The 14,101-nt window shown below is 37.1% G+C and overlaps 1 long non-coding RNA gene across 1 annotated transcript; it reads right to left on the bottom strand.

Moving 5' to 3' along the window:
• Positions 1-998: 998 nt before the first annotated feature.
• Positions 999-2,054, bottom strand: LOC147642205 (uncharacterized). Its single transcript, XR_015262299.1, has 3 exons — positions 1,987-2,054; positions 1,333-1,396; positions 999-1,097 (listed from the first exon to the last, which is right to left on the bottom strand). It is a non-coding gene; the product is annotated as an uncharacterized LOC147642205 (long non-coding RNA).
• Between the last annotated feature and the right edge of the window lie 12,047 nt (positions 2,055-14,101).

Raw genomic sequence — 14,101 nt, 5'->3', positions numbered from 1 at the left:
ATTTTTTTATAAAGTTGTATCAAAATGGATGAAGCAAGGGTATTATGTCCACCTGGTTGCTTCTTCTCAACATTCACAAACCATGCACCAACCCCAATCATCTTCTCCATCTCTGACCTTTACCAGCCTACCAGGAAGCTAAGAAGATTAATATATAGAAAACATTGTAGCATATATATTATTAAATTGATTAGAGACTCAAAATTAGAGAGACAAAGAGAGGATAAGATAGACAGAAAAAGATAGATATTTATCTAAGTGTTTAAAAGAAAAGGCTAAATTACTTTATTTAAATTATAATCTCAATATAAAATTATAACTATAATTGAAAAGATAGATAGTTGAGTAATTTAACCTTGTAAAGTCTTTGTGCATTAAAGACTGATTGAAGGAGCATGCGTCTACCCAAAGTAGTAAACCTATAGTTTGAAAAAAACACTTAATACTGTTTAATGCAAGTCTCTCACTTTCTCTCTCTCTCTCTCTCTCTCTCTCTCACACACACACACACACACACACACACACACACACACACACACACGTACACACACACACACACACACACACACACACACAAACAAATAATCATACTTACATTAATATATAAAAATTTATTTTTATGTCTTTTCATTCTTGGATCAATTTGCACATTATTTAAAAGTTATCTTAATAAATATTTATTAATTTTTTTAATTTACTAAATTTAATAGGTTTATATTAAAAAAGTGATAATAAATTTTTTTACATCTACCTTTTTATAAAGTTGTATGTTATATTGCATGGTATGAATATCAAATCATTATAATTAATCCATTTAGAAAACATTGTAGCATACATATTATTAAATTGATTAGAGACTCTGAATTAGAGAGACAGAGAGAGGATAAGATAGATAGATAGAAAAAGATAGATATTTATCTAAGTGTTTAAAAGAAAAGGCTAAACTATTTTATTTAAATTATAGACAAAGTCTTTAAAGATACCTTTTTGATGTTCTCTATCATGACGCCCTTGACCGTCCACCTAGTTGTTTCTTCACAACATTCACAACCGTGCACCACCCCCAATCATCTTCTCCATCTCCGACCTTTAGTAACCTGCCAAGAGCTAAGAAGATTAATATTTAGAAAACACTGTAGCATATATATTATTAAATTGATTAGAGACTCGAAATTACAGAGGAGACAGAGAGATGATAAGATAGATAGACAGAAAAAGATAGAGATTTATTTGTGTTTAAAAGAAAAGGCTAGAGTACTTTATTTAAATTATAAGCTCAATATAAAATTATAACTATATTGATTGTAAAGATAGATAGTTCAGTAATCTAACCTTGTAAAGTCTTTTGGCATTAAAGATTGATTGAAGGAGCATGCGTCTATCCAAAGTAGTGAACCTATAGTTTGAAAAAACACTTAATACTATTTAATGCAAGCCTCTCTCTCTCTCTCTCTCTCTCTCTCTCTCTCTCTCTCTCTCTCTCACACACACACACACACACACACACACACACACACACACAAAGAAACAATCATACTTACATTAATAGAAATTATTTTTGTGTCTTTTCATTCTTGGATCTCTTTGCACATTATTTAAAAGTTATCTTAATTCCCACCTTTTGATATTTTTTGCTTCAAAATTACAGTATAAATACATATTTAAATAAGATCATCCTTGCTCTATAATGGCTTCGGGTCTGTAGGCTTGGCCCCCCCTTTGATATTGTATATCCTCTCTGTACTCATTTTAGGAGTTTTTTCTCATTAATTCTAATCTCTTTCCCTCTAAAAAAAGATTTTATTCTCTTAACACGTGTACACTAAGCTAACAGTCCTTTATAGGAAACATTGATTGATTAAAAATAATACCAAGCTCTAATTATGTCATAATGAAGTAGGATCCTTGTTATTAAGGTAATGCACATTAATTAAGGCCAGACTCAATAGTTAGCATAAGCTATAACCATAGGATAAGGCGAAATACCTCTTTAACTAAGGTGCACTCTGTTGATCCTCGCATCCATCATCAGTGGGCTAGATAAACGGTACCTACGTTCTCCTTGATTGCCTTGCTATGGATGGCTGCTACCATATTAGCCTTTGTCACTATTACTCCTCGATTTTCATGTGGGCACCTTTGCTTCTTTGTAACCTCCAACGCCCAACCACCGCGGCCTGCAACGTATGAAGACCCAAAATCGATCACTGTGCACACCACCCTCGCAACGTAGGAAGCAAAGCCCTAGTTGATGGCCTCTGCATATGGAGTCCTCAAATCTCCAATGATTTACAGTAATCCATTCATCATGATGTTAAGCTACACGTTAATCACGCACCATGTTCACGTTAGTTACCAAATGAACTGATAAAAAACATCACACTAATTAAGCACCAATATATTCGTGTTCAACATTACAATGCGTTGATTGAAAGCAGTACCATAATAATGTAAGCCACCATATTTAATTACTTCATTACAATCATTAAAGAGCAGCATAGTTTATACACAATAAATCATAACTTGGAGCATCTTTAAGCTAGGATCACTAACTTGTAAAGGAATTATTGGATCGTGGAGATCAGATTACGTAAAGTATGATTGTGGATATCAGATTATGCATAATATAAATGACCCATGTAATTCATAGTGGACAGTTGTAACCGAAAAAAAAAGCAATGTGCCCCTACAGAGAGATAGTCCACTCTCAATGCCGATAATTTAATTCTTCTTGTGCGATCACAAACGGTTGCAACTATTCGCTTTATTCTTTCAACACGTGTACCTTTATAGATGACGATCCTTTATAGAAGAAAAAGATTTAATTAAGGGGAAATAAAAAGAGAGGGGGAAGCGATAAAAAAGAATGGAGGGAGGGAGATGGGGTTGTGGGATTAAAAACAAAGGAGAGAGAGAGAGTGGGCTTTAGCGGGGATGTGAACATCTTTAGGAGAGGGGGGGGGGTTGGTTTTTGAGATGGGGGCGTGAAAAATTCAAAAGGGGGGGGGGTTAGGTTATTTTAAAATGTGTGTATTGTGCACTCTATGTAAATATGTGTATGTATATATGTTAATGTATGTGTATGTGTATGTTAATGTGTGTGTGTGTGTGTGTGTGTGTGTGTGAGAGAGAGAGAGAGAGAGAGAGAGAGAGATAAAGTGTGTGTGTGTTTTAAAATGTGTGTATTGTTCACTCTATGTAAATATGTGTATGTATATATGTTAATGTTTTAAAATGTGTGTATTGTGCACTCTATGTAAATATGTGTATGTATATATGTTAATGTATGTGTATGTGTGTGTGTGTGTGTGAGAGAGAGAGAGAGAGAGAGAGAGAGAGAGATAAAGTGTGTGTGTGTGTGTGTGTGTGTGTGTGCATGCGAATCTCTTTGAGCCTTGCTCCCTTTGAGATTGCTAGGTGAAGCCAAGGGAGTATGTGCGTGGCTCTCTTGGGGTTTTGACACTGTGGGTGACTGGCTCTTTTTTAATCTGAAATGAAGGGGATATGGTCACTACACATGGACTTGGTGATATGTCCACGTACTCCACTACTTCAAAGGTGGTGTCGACACATGAGTCAAGGTGGAAGCCAGTGCTCCCCACTCGTGCTTAAATCTTGGCGCGGTAGCATTAGAGGCAAGGCTTTAGGTCTTCACTCCATGTTTGATTTGACATTTGATGGTGCATTTTGTAAAGGCTTATGACTTGAGTTGCTTTGACCTTAGAATCTAAATGTGAGGGTTCCCTTTGTAGAAGCCTCGAGCTTCTAGTAGCTTTGTTGTTGGGATCCATCGAAGTGTTGCCTCCTAGGATGGCATTAGGTATTGGGGCCTCGCTTGACTCTCTTTGCCTTAGGAATTTGGGAAGGCGTAAGGCATGGTTTTTGGGGCACAAACAAGAGGGCTCCCCTCATAGAAGCCTTGAGCTTCTAATACCTTGAGGGGGTATTAGCACTTAGGTTGAGAGTACACCAGTTTGCTTAAGGCTCCCACTTGGAAGATTTGTGCTCATAAGTAGGACTTTCTGTCAAATGGTAACTGTCACGTCTTTGTCTTGGCATCATAGATATTGGTGAGAGCTAGCTGCATGGATCTAGTTTGCTTTCAAATTGGAGAAACTACTCAATGTAATAAAATCAAAGCCTTGTTGTAAGATTCCTCCTTAGCCTGAATAATGAATAAGCTTTACTTCAATCCCCTATAATCATTCCCTGTTTTTGAATGCAAAAAAATATTGTTATTCCTTGTTTTTGCCTAGTGAGAAGAAAAATTCTAGAGAGAGATAATTCAATATTGAGATATTTTTAGATATAAAAATTCTCCTAATATCTAAAATATATTTCCCTGAAACAGAAGCTCAAAATAAATTCTCCAAGGTGCATTAGGAATCAATTAAAAATGATATAAGTGACCTTAGCCTAAGGGTCAAGATTTTTAAAAATTTCTGGATTATGGTGGTCCAATTAAGGTTCCTATATGGGCCAATAGGATTAATCCAAGTGTTGGGATGAGATAAATCCAATGAATTAAAAAAACCCAAAAATGAGTAAAGGCTCACATAAGATGAAGAGTTGGGATGGGCCAATAGGATTAATCCAAGTGTTGGGATGAGATAAATCCAATGAATTAAAAAAACCCAAAAATGAGTAAAGGCTCACATAAGATGAAGAGTTGACTAAGTACAAGGTTTATTAGTTAAAAATTAAGAGATATTACTAAAAAAATGAGATATTTTAGAGAAATGATAAATTTTTGACACCTTGGTAAGGAAGGGGAGACCTTTGAGGTAGGCACCTCCTTCACATGTGTGGGAGGGTTTTTAATTCAAAAATATTAAGATATTTTTATCTCTCCTCTCTCCTGGATCAAACTGGATCAAAATGGGAGCTAAACTGGTCCAAATCTTGTCCAAATTTAGCCAAACTAAAGCTAGAAAATTCTAGAACTTAGTTGGACTCAGTTAGTGGCCTCCCTCACCTATAAATAGACCCTTATTCTTTTGTATTCTCATGCGTGAACTATATCATGCCAGTATTACATTAAAATACTCATATTTTCTATTATCCCTTAAAAATCCTCTACTTTTGGAGAGATTGGATCTTCTCTCTCTCTTCAACAATCCTTGGAGTTTTCTTCTCAACATACTTAATCAATTGATTGGTTGGGGGCTTCCTTCTAAGATAAAGAAGCAAGCAAAATCTAGAGGTAAGAAGTAATTTCATGGTTTTCATTGATATTCTCCAAAAGATTTCACTTCTCAACCCCTCTCAAGCTTGAGAAGTTTTAAATTAATTGTTTTCAATGCAAATCAAGCTTTCTATAAGAATTCTAATGATTAATCACAAAAAAGTTAGCCTTTATGCTTAATTTTAGGATGCTTTTTATGTATATCTCTCTCTCCTAAAAGAATAGTCATTCCTATGACTAATTCTTTATTCAAATGGATGCTTCTCATTGATAAATTCTCAATTCAAAAATCAAACTCTATGCTAGTTAAGCTAGAGGTTAAGAAAATAACTTTTTTATGCTTTTATGCTAATAAAATTATGGTAAACTTATGATTTGATTCCATAAATTGGATTTTAGTCTATGGATAGTTATTCTATCATAATTGTATTACAAAGTCTTATTCTTTCTAGAAATATTAAAAATTATCAGTAATAGCACAGTGAAGCTATGGTAAAATTTTTAGAAATTAATACATAACTCATTTTTATGCATAATGTGAAAAGAGGACTTCTTACCATATTCTATTATTAGTCATCCTATGCTAAAAGAATGATTTTCATCACATTCATGGAAAACTAATTTTTAATATTTATGCATAAATAATTAATTAAAGAAGAGAGAAATTTTTGGTAATTTTATTTTTATGCAAAAAGAGAAATTCCCATGATAATGGAGATCCATGTAATTAAATGGAAAATGAGAAAATTTGATATATTAAAATAATAAATATTTTTATTTAAATTTAAAGAGAAATTTTAGATAAATTTATTTTTATGCATGAGAAAATTTAAATGATAAAAGAGGAATTCCCATGACATTTGGAATTCAATCATTTAAATGGTAAAAGTGGAATTCTTGGCATATTTGAATTAATGGATATTTTTATTTAATTTAAAAAGGAATTTTAGATAAATTTATGTTATGATAAAAGAGGAATTCCCATGACAATTGGAATCCAATCATTAAATGAGAAAAAGATAATTTTAAGCTTATTTAAAAAAATAGATATTGGTATTTAGTTAAAAGAAGAATTTTTATGGTATTTAAGTAGAGAAAGGTTTGAATTAAATTTTGGTGACAAAAGAGGAATTTTCACCATAATTCCACCTGAGAATTAGAGTTGATAAATTAAAGTGGTAGAAAGAATATCTTTAGATATTTTATGTGGTTAAATCACCAAATTGATATTTACCCAAAATTAGATTAAATGGAAGAAGAGTATTTTCATAAAAATATGATATTCTCATATAAAACCATTTCTTAATCTATTATGGTTAAGAAGGAATGAAGTTCATAAAGTTGGAATTTTCTTACGGTTGGAAGTTCAGTAGATGTTTATTTGAAGAAAATCCTTGGAATCAAAGTTAGAAATAAACCAAATAATTTTGGTTAGACCACGACTGTGAGAGGGACGGTCAGTAAACTACTTGTCCATCTCTTGATCTAAATCAAGCAAAAACTTTGTGACCAATTCCAGTTATTAATACAAAGAATAGACTACCGTTGAATTACCTTATTTTTCCTTGATCGAAATCACTAACAATCTAGTTGGACATTCAGTCAAATGATGGGTAGATTACCCTGATGAGAGATCAATGATTCTTATTAAGAAAAAAATGGATTAACGAAAAAGAGTTTTGTGGAACCAATCTCAAACCGGGAATTTTACTTGCATAGAACCTTTGTTTTCTTTTAAAGGACTGTTTTACGCTAGAGTGCTGGAGGAAGCATTTGGTATGTGTTTAACTAAGAAGAGGCTCGTTGCAACAGTTGGTGGCGGGGAGTTGTCGAGGGACATCGCTCGTGGGGCAAAGCCTGCCAAGGTCTTGACTAGCCTCGGTATGATTGAAATGGTGCGCTTTCGGTACGATGGGCGAGGACCGACGAAGCGGTTCCTGAGTGAAGTGCTAGGACACTAAGTAGGCTCCTAGAGGGTTCTGACTAGGTGATGCACGGGCTCGCAGTTGCTAGGACACCCATGCATGCGTCGAGAAAGATTCGGATGGACTGAAAAGGATGACTTTTGTGAATCAAATTTTGATATTGGATCTTGTTGGTTGACCAGCTGGTCTTCAACGGAGAGTCCAGATGACATATTTTGTAATACAATGGACTTAATATTTTGGAGGATTATGATCAGTAATACTATGATTTTCATTGAAGGATTGTTTTAAAGACAGCCGAATCTGTTATAATGGCAATTTCATATTGGGTGTGTACGTGGTATGCCTACCTTAATTTTTGCATGAAACGCCAGCTAGGGAGCCTGGGAACTCTTTTCCTTGGTACCTGGGCAAAACATAACCAAATTTTTATAAAGGAATCCCACCAATACAGTGGTCGGGTGGTTGGCGGGTGGTTGGCTAACCCATGGGCCAGTTGGTGGATCGAGGGATTCCTATGATGATACAAATAAGTTACAATTAGTTACGTTAGTTAGATTAAGTCCTAAGAAGACTCTTGTTGGTGGGTGGTTGGCTAACCCATGGGCCAGTTGGTGGACAAATAAGTTACAATTAGTTACATTAGTTAGATTAAGTCCTAAGAAGACTCTTGTTCTGTGGGAGGGAATTAGCCGGCTGTGCCTTGTTAAAGGAGGAAAAAAGCAGTGATTCTATGGACTAAGTGTAAGTCTCGTCTTCGATCTGACCATGTGACTTCAGGTTTGGTCGGATCAGTTTGAATAGTTAAGACTTTGACTCGTTAGATTAATTCTTCTGTTAGATGATTTTCCTGGCGGAATCGCCCGTGCCTTCCGAGCGAGGGAAGTTTTTTTGGGTTCGGTTTCGGAGGGACCACTGGACTAGTCTCTTGTCTGGATATCCGTGGGTGAGGCCCTGAGTGTGGATCCCTACCCTGCGCAAGAGGCTGATGCTGCTTCTGCCCGCCCCAGCGCCCTCAGAGAGGCGGGGGTCTCACACTTGTGGGCTTTAAAGTTATGCAAATCATCAATGAAATTAGGGTTCTCACATTCCAAGTATGAAACTAGAATACCACAAACTTCAACACAAAATAAAAAACAACAATTCTAACACACCCAAAACTCCAAAACCATATGTTTTTGGGGGGTTGTGACCTCTCTAAACCAACACTTAACACACCCAAAACTATAAAACCATATGTTTTTAATGTTTTTGGGGGTGTGGTCTTTCCTAAACAACATCATGAAATATTGGGTGATCCTAATAGCTTGAATGGATGGAAGAATGGAGTTCCCATCGTCGGTGCCAGATATGTTCATATTAAGGGCTTACCTTAGCCTTGTCAAATGAAGTGTCGTTTGGTACTTTGCCATAGAGCCGCAATTACTTCCCATGTGGGTGCACTAGCTCATCTGTTGAGCCTTCACTCCCTTGTCACATTAGAATAATCCATGGCTTTGGGAGTGAAGAAAGGGGGTAAGGGAAGAGCTCTCTTTCCTAGATGGAGGCAAGAAGAGAATGGCCTTTGCAATGGTTATCTTAAATAAAATGTGGATAGTGAAGAAGCTAATGAGAGGGACAAGCCTACCAAACCCATTCAAGCTAGCAAACCATATGGCATAAAGGCCAATGGAGCACAAGCAAGCAAGAGTAGAGAAGAGGGGGAGCTTAGAATTACTTAATGTAAAAATTGACTTATATACAAATGATTAGTTCTCACACTAGGCCGGGGAAAACATAAAAAAAGTCCATTGGCACTAGTTCTAGTCCTAAGCAACTATGTACATGAATTTTATCACTTTCCCATTTAGCATTAAGCTTAGGGTAAGGCTACTTTATAAATTTTAACCCTATTTTATAAAAAATAAGGCTTTCGTTACATGCGGGTAAGATGGCAAAGTACCTTACGCTAGGTCAAGCGATGAAAACAATGTTAACTTGCAAAGTGGTTAACAATGGCTTACAATTCATTGGCCTATCATCCAAGAGTTTACATGCTTAAAATCATCCTAAGCCTCTTTAGAACTAGGACCTTACAATCCAATTGGCACACTAAGTCTATTAGCCAAATCCCTAATGAATCCCAGTCCATTAACCTATTTGGGAAGGCATCAAATTTCCTTTTGACTTTGTACACTTTTCTCTGACCATTCTACTTTCCCGAAAGCACATCTATGAGCAAGTTGACATTTCAACATTAAGAGATAAGAAATGATCACCTTTCCAACCAAACTTAAGAGAAATATACACCACTTGGAATTTCCCTTAGACCTTTTTAAGGAAACACTCTCATCATTGTGATCTCCTCCCTATAGGTATACCAATAAATCTTATAGTTTCCCTCTTATTGACTTGTTTAAATCTCCATCTTTAACATAAGTTAAAGATTTGAGTATTGTGCGCCTAATGAGCATCCTCATCCATTGATCATGAGACCACATAAAAATATTCCATACAGTTCCAAGCCTCTTAAAATATACGCTTATCTAGACCTAATGTAAGTAAAGTATCATTTGCAAACTACTCCAAAATATATTGATTGGCATTGTGGGGAGTCTAAAACCCTCTATAATAACTTGAACCATCTTCTACTATAGGTCCTAGCCAAGAGTATTCATGGCTATGCCAAAAAGTAGTGGAGATAGTGAATAACCCTACTTAACACTCTTCCATAGAAGAAGAAAAACATTCATTACCATCCACCCATGAATGAAAGAACATTATCATTTCATAATAATGTCAACTGGTTAGAAGAGGTTGGCTAACATTTGTCTAATAAAGGACCAATTCACTCTATCATCTGCCTTATTAAGATTAAATTTAAAGTAAACAAAGACATGTCTTGAGCATTTGATGCATTCTTGGCCTTCCCACATGGAGATGATTGCATAAAAAATATATTTTCCTTTAATGAAAACCTTTTGCTTCTTTCTAATCATTACATTCATCCAATCCCTAAGCCTTAATGAGATTGCTTTGGCAATTTATAGGATAAATCGAGTAGAGTGATGGGTCTCTAGTTATTCAAATGAGAATCCATGCATTGGTGATACTCTTCTCTTGAAGCATTCATGTGCATCCTCAAGGAAATAATTTGATGTACAAATTTTACAAAGATTTAACTAATGACCTTTATTTGGTTCTCTTTTGGGATGTTGGCCCACACATCATAACCATGTGGAAGATAATGATGAAGTTATACCACTGTAATAGGGCCGAAGGATTTAGACCAACTTATTTACAAGACTATAGACAGAGGTGTATCCAAAAGAGTACTTTTAGTGCATGTCAAATTCACCTTTGAAGTATGGCTGCTTTTATCTGCCATTGGCAAAATTGCCTCAAGTCAATGTAGGATTGAATAAGATTTTAGTTGAAAATAACATCAACCACACCTTTTTTTCAAAACATACTTTCTCATGGTCGTAATTTAGGCACTTTTGTACAAAAGATCTACATTTCAAATTTTGCTTTCAAAATAGTTTAAATAAAATATAAGCATATTACAAATGTAATATACAACTTTTTAATATATATTTAACCTAATAACATGTATGTTACATCAATTAAAGACATACTTTTTTATATACTTCTCATCATGAAAGGCAAGGCTAATGACGTATATATATTTAAGCTAATAATGTTGGAGTAGAGACAAAGGTAGCAACAAACACAAATGTAGCAAGCAAGGAGAAATAGAGAGAAGCATAACACACATAGAGATGTAGCAAGTAAGGAGAGATAGAGAGAAGCAGAACACTTAAAGTAGATTGATGAGAAAAGGTGAAGTGCAAGTGAAGTGATATGATAAGGTCACTTACACACACTCATAAAAGTGTGTATATATGCTCGAGGGAAAAAACCTCCTAAAGACGGAAAAAGTGCCTAGGCCCATTATTAGTCTACATCCACATATCATTGCGATGTAAATGTGTTATAGGTATATATTTTATCATATTTTTGATGTATAATAATCGTAGAAAAATATGCTTGATTTAATGTGTGCAGAAATCAGCTTAATGGAATGTGCAAATGTGCATAAGGTTATTTTATGAGTTATTTTTGTTGGTCGCGTGCCAAATGTTTGTACAAATTATTTATGCATGCTTGGCCATGCACATGGCTTTACTATATTCCTAGCACATATGCTAGAAGAGTTGCAATTATTTACACTTAGTGTGTAAACAAGCTCTGACGTTTGAGCTATTTTTGTACAAAAAAAGCTTGTAGATTAAGCTTGGGTTAAGATAGCCATGTAACCTATTTTTTATGGAATAAAATCTATAAAAATATTCAAGCAGGGATGCTTTTGGCACATGCTTGGGGGGGCAATTAGCACCCAATCTGGTGTTCTCTCGTGTCTGTACTTTTTTATTGGCATGCTTCCTGATGTCCTGTGTTATTTCCCGTCTTAGTGGTATTAGAGCTCTGGCAACGCTTCGTTGTTGAGATATCGAGCTCTAGTGAGGCGGTGGACACTGATGACCCGCCTGGGGGATAGGCCCCACACTTACACCACTGGCATGGTTGGTGAGATCTTGGGTGATATGCGGCCAGTGGGATGACAGACTGTGTGACAGCCATTCTAGAGACTGGCATAGTTATATCGCCAGCTCATTTAGTCGGGTTCACACTATAGAGAACCCGTGTATGTATTGGTTGAGTACCTTTCATATTATTGTGTACTCTTATCTTTGTATATGGTGTGTTGAGTGTTGAGTAGAGAAGAAGAAGATTTTCAGCCTCTCACCTTGTGTGTTCTCTATTAGGGTTTTGTGAGTGTGTGTGTGTGCTTGCAAGAGCTCAAGCTCTCTTCCCCCCTGCATCTTTTCATGGTATCAGAGCCTGGTTCGTGCTAAGGGCTGAGCTGCAAGCAAGAGAACCACAGGAAGCGGTACGAGGGTAAGAGCTTCAACTACTCTTCCCTATTGTGTTGGTGACTACACCCTTGTCGGGAGCTCTATGGGAGGCACCGGCAACGATCTCTGATTGAGGAGCTTTCTTCGCGGGAGTAAAGCTATAGGGCAACTATACAGTCCTACGGACTCCAATTTTCGGGGCGAAAACGCGTTTCGGGCGCGTCTGGACCTCCGTTTTTCAGAAAGCAGGCGATTTCAAGCACTGCGGGTAAGTCATCGATTCTCTGCAGAACTCTGTTTTAAGAACTGCAGGAAGACAGATTGACTGTGCAGACACTGTGGGTGCTGCAAGAGGTCTACAGTTGCCATTGGGTGTATGTATGTGCATTGAAGTCACTGGTTGTGACATTTGAGAGTACTACAGTACCGCTGTAGAAAATACAGCATTTGTGCAGAAAAAACCAGAGTGCAGTTTCTGGTGAAATTGTGTGTTTGGCAAGATGTCTAATGATGGCATAACACAGATTGTGGCTGAGAAGCTGGATAAGAATAACTTCCATGCTTGGAGGTTCAGGTTGACGAATTTCCTGATGGGAAAAGGCTATTGGGACTACATAGAAGGTGAGCATGAAGAGGCACCGGAGATACCGGATATAAATCCGACTGCTGCAGATGTGAAAGAGTTTAAAGACTGGAACCAAGGAGACAGGAAGGTTATGTATTGGCTTTCCATTAGTATACAGGACACCATGATTGGGCACATTCAGGATGCCAAGTCCCCCAAGGAGGCGTGGGACACCTTGGTAAAGCTGTATGAAACAAATACCAAGGCACGTAAGATACAATTGAAGAATGAACTTCATACTGTGGAGAAAAAGAGCATGTCTGTGAATGACTATGCGTTGAAGATAAAGGGTATTGTGGAATCCCTTGCATCTATTGGTGTGTCAATGGATGATGATGACAAGGTGGAAGTCTGTCTACGTGGTCTCGGGCCACAATACAAGGCGTTCAAGACGTCTATTCAGACTCGGGAAAACATTCCCAACTTTACAGATTTGGTGTCTATGCTGATTATCGATATGCTGATTATCGAAGAGAAGAGCTTGGGTGAAGACCAACAGACTTCACAAAGAAAAAACAGTTCAGAGCAACAGGCCTTCTACACGAGTTCAGGAAGAGGACGAGGTAGAGGAGGCCGTGGACGCGGTCAAGGAGGTGGCCGAACAGGTAATCAGAATTATGGCCAGCAGCAGCAGCAACAACAACAGTCCCAGAATCAACAACAACAACAACACGCAGGTGGAAGAGGCAAATTCAGAGGCAGGGGGAGTCAAAGAGGCCGTGGAAATTGGCAAAGGCAATATAATGATGCACGTGAATGCTATTATTGTGGTAAGCCTGGACATGTGCCAGAATGTTATAAGAAGCAGGCTGACATGCAAAATGGGAAAGTGCAGCAAAACAACTATGCATCCTCAAGCAGAAACAATGAGGATAATGAAAGGTTGTTTGTTATGCAGCATGTCGTGAATGCCATGTCTGAAAATGTTGATGCAGCACAAAAAGATAATGTATGGTATGTGGATTCAGGCGCTTCGAACCACATGACAAGTCATGGGGATTGGTTCAAGGAGATGAAAAACCCGGAAAGACCAGGTTTTGTGGAAACAGGGGATGACACGGCTCATCCAATTGCCCACGTTGGAGATGTGCCATTGTCTATGCAGGATGGCAAAGTGAAGTACCTTGCAGATGTACTTCATGTACCGAACATAACAAAGAATCTGGTTTTAGTTGGCCAGATGATTGAGCAGGGTTTGCAGGTTAGGTTTAACCCTGATGGGTGTTATGTCGAAGACTTTAAAGACAAGTGCAGGTTGGTTGCAAAAGGCAACAGAGTGGGAAGAATGTTTACGTTGGATGTAGACATGCCTGAAATGAGTGCTGCGATGTTTGCAAATGGTTCAGGAATTGTTGCAGACACAGACATATGGCATAAAAGAATTGGACATGTGAATGTGCAGAGATTGAAGTCTATGCAGACAAAAGGAATTGTGACAGGGCTGCCAAAATTTAAAGTGGAAGGTATG

This window comes from Cibotium barometz, chromosome 1, assembly GCF_041138505.1.
Source record: "Cibotium barometz isolate CiBa-2024 chromosome 1, ASM4113850v1, whole genome shotgun sequence".
Lineage (NCBI taxonomy): Eukaryota > Viridiplantae > Streptophyta > Polypodiopsida > Cyatheales > Cibotiaceae > Cibotium > Cibotium barometz.
The sequence above is the reverse complement of the archived record's forward strand: the minus strand, read 5'-3'. Positions and strand labels throughout refer to the sequence as shown.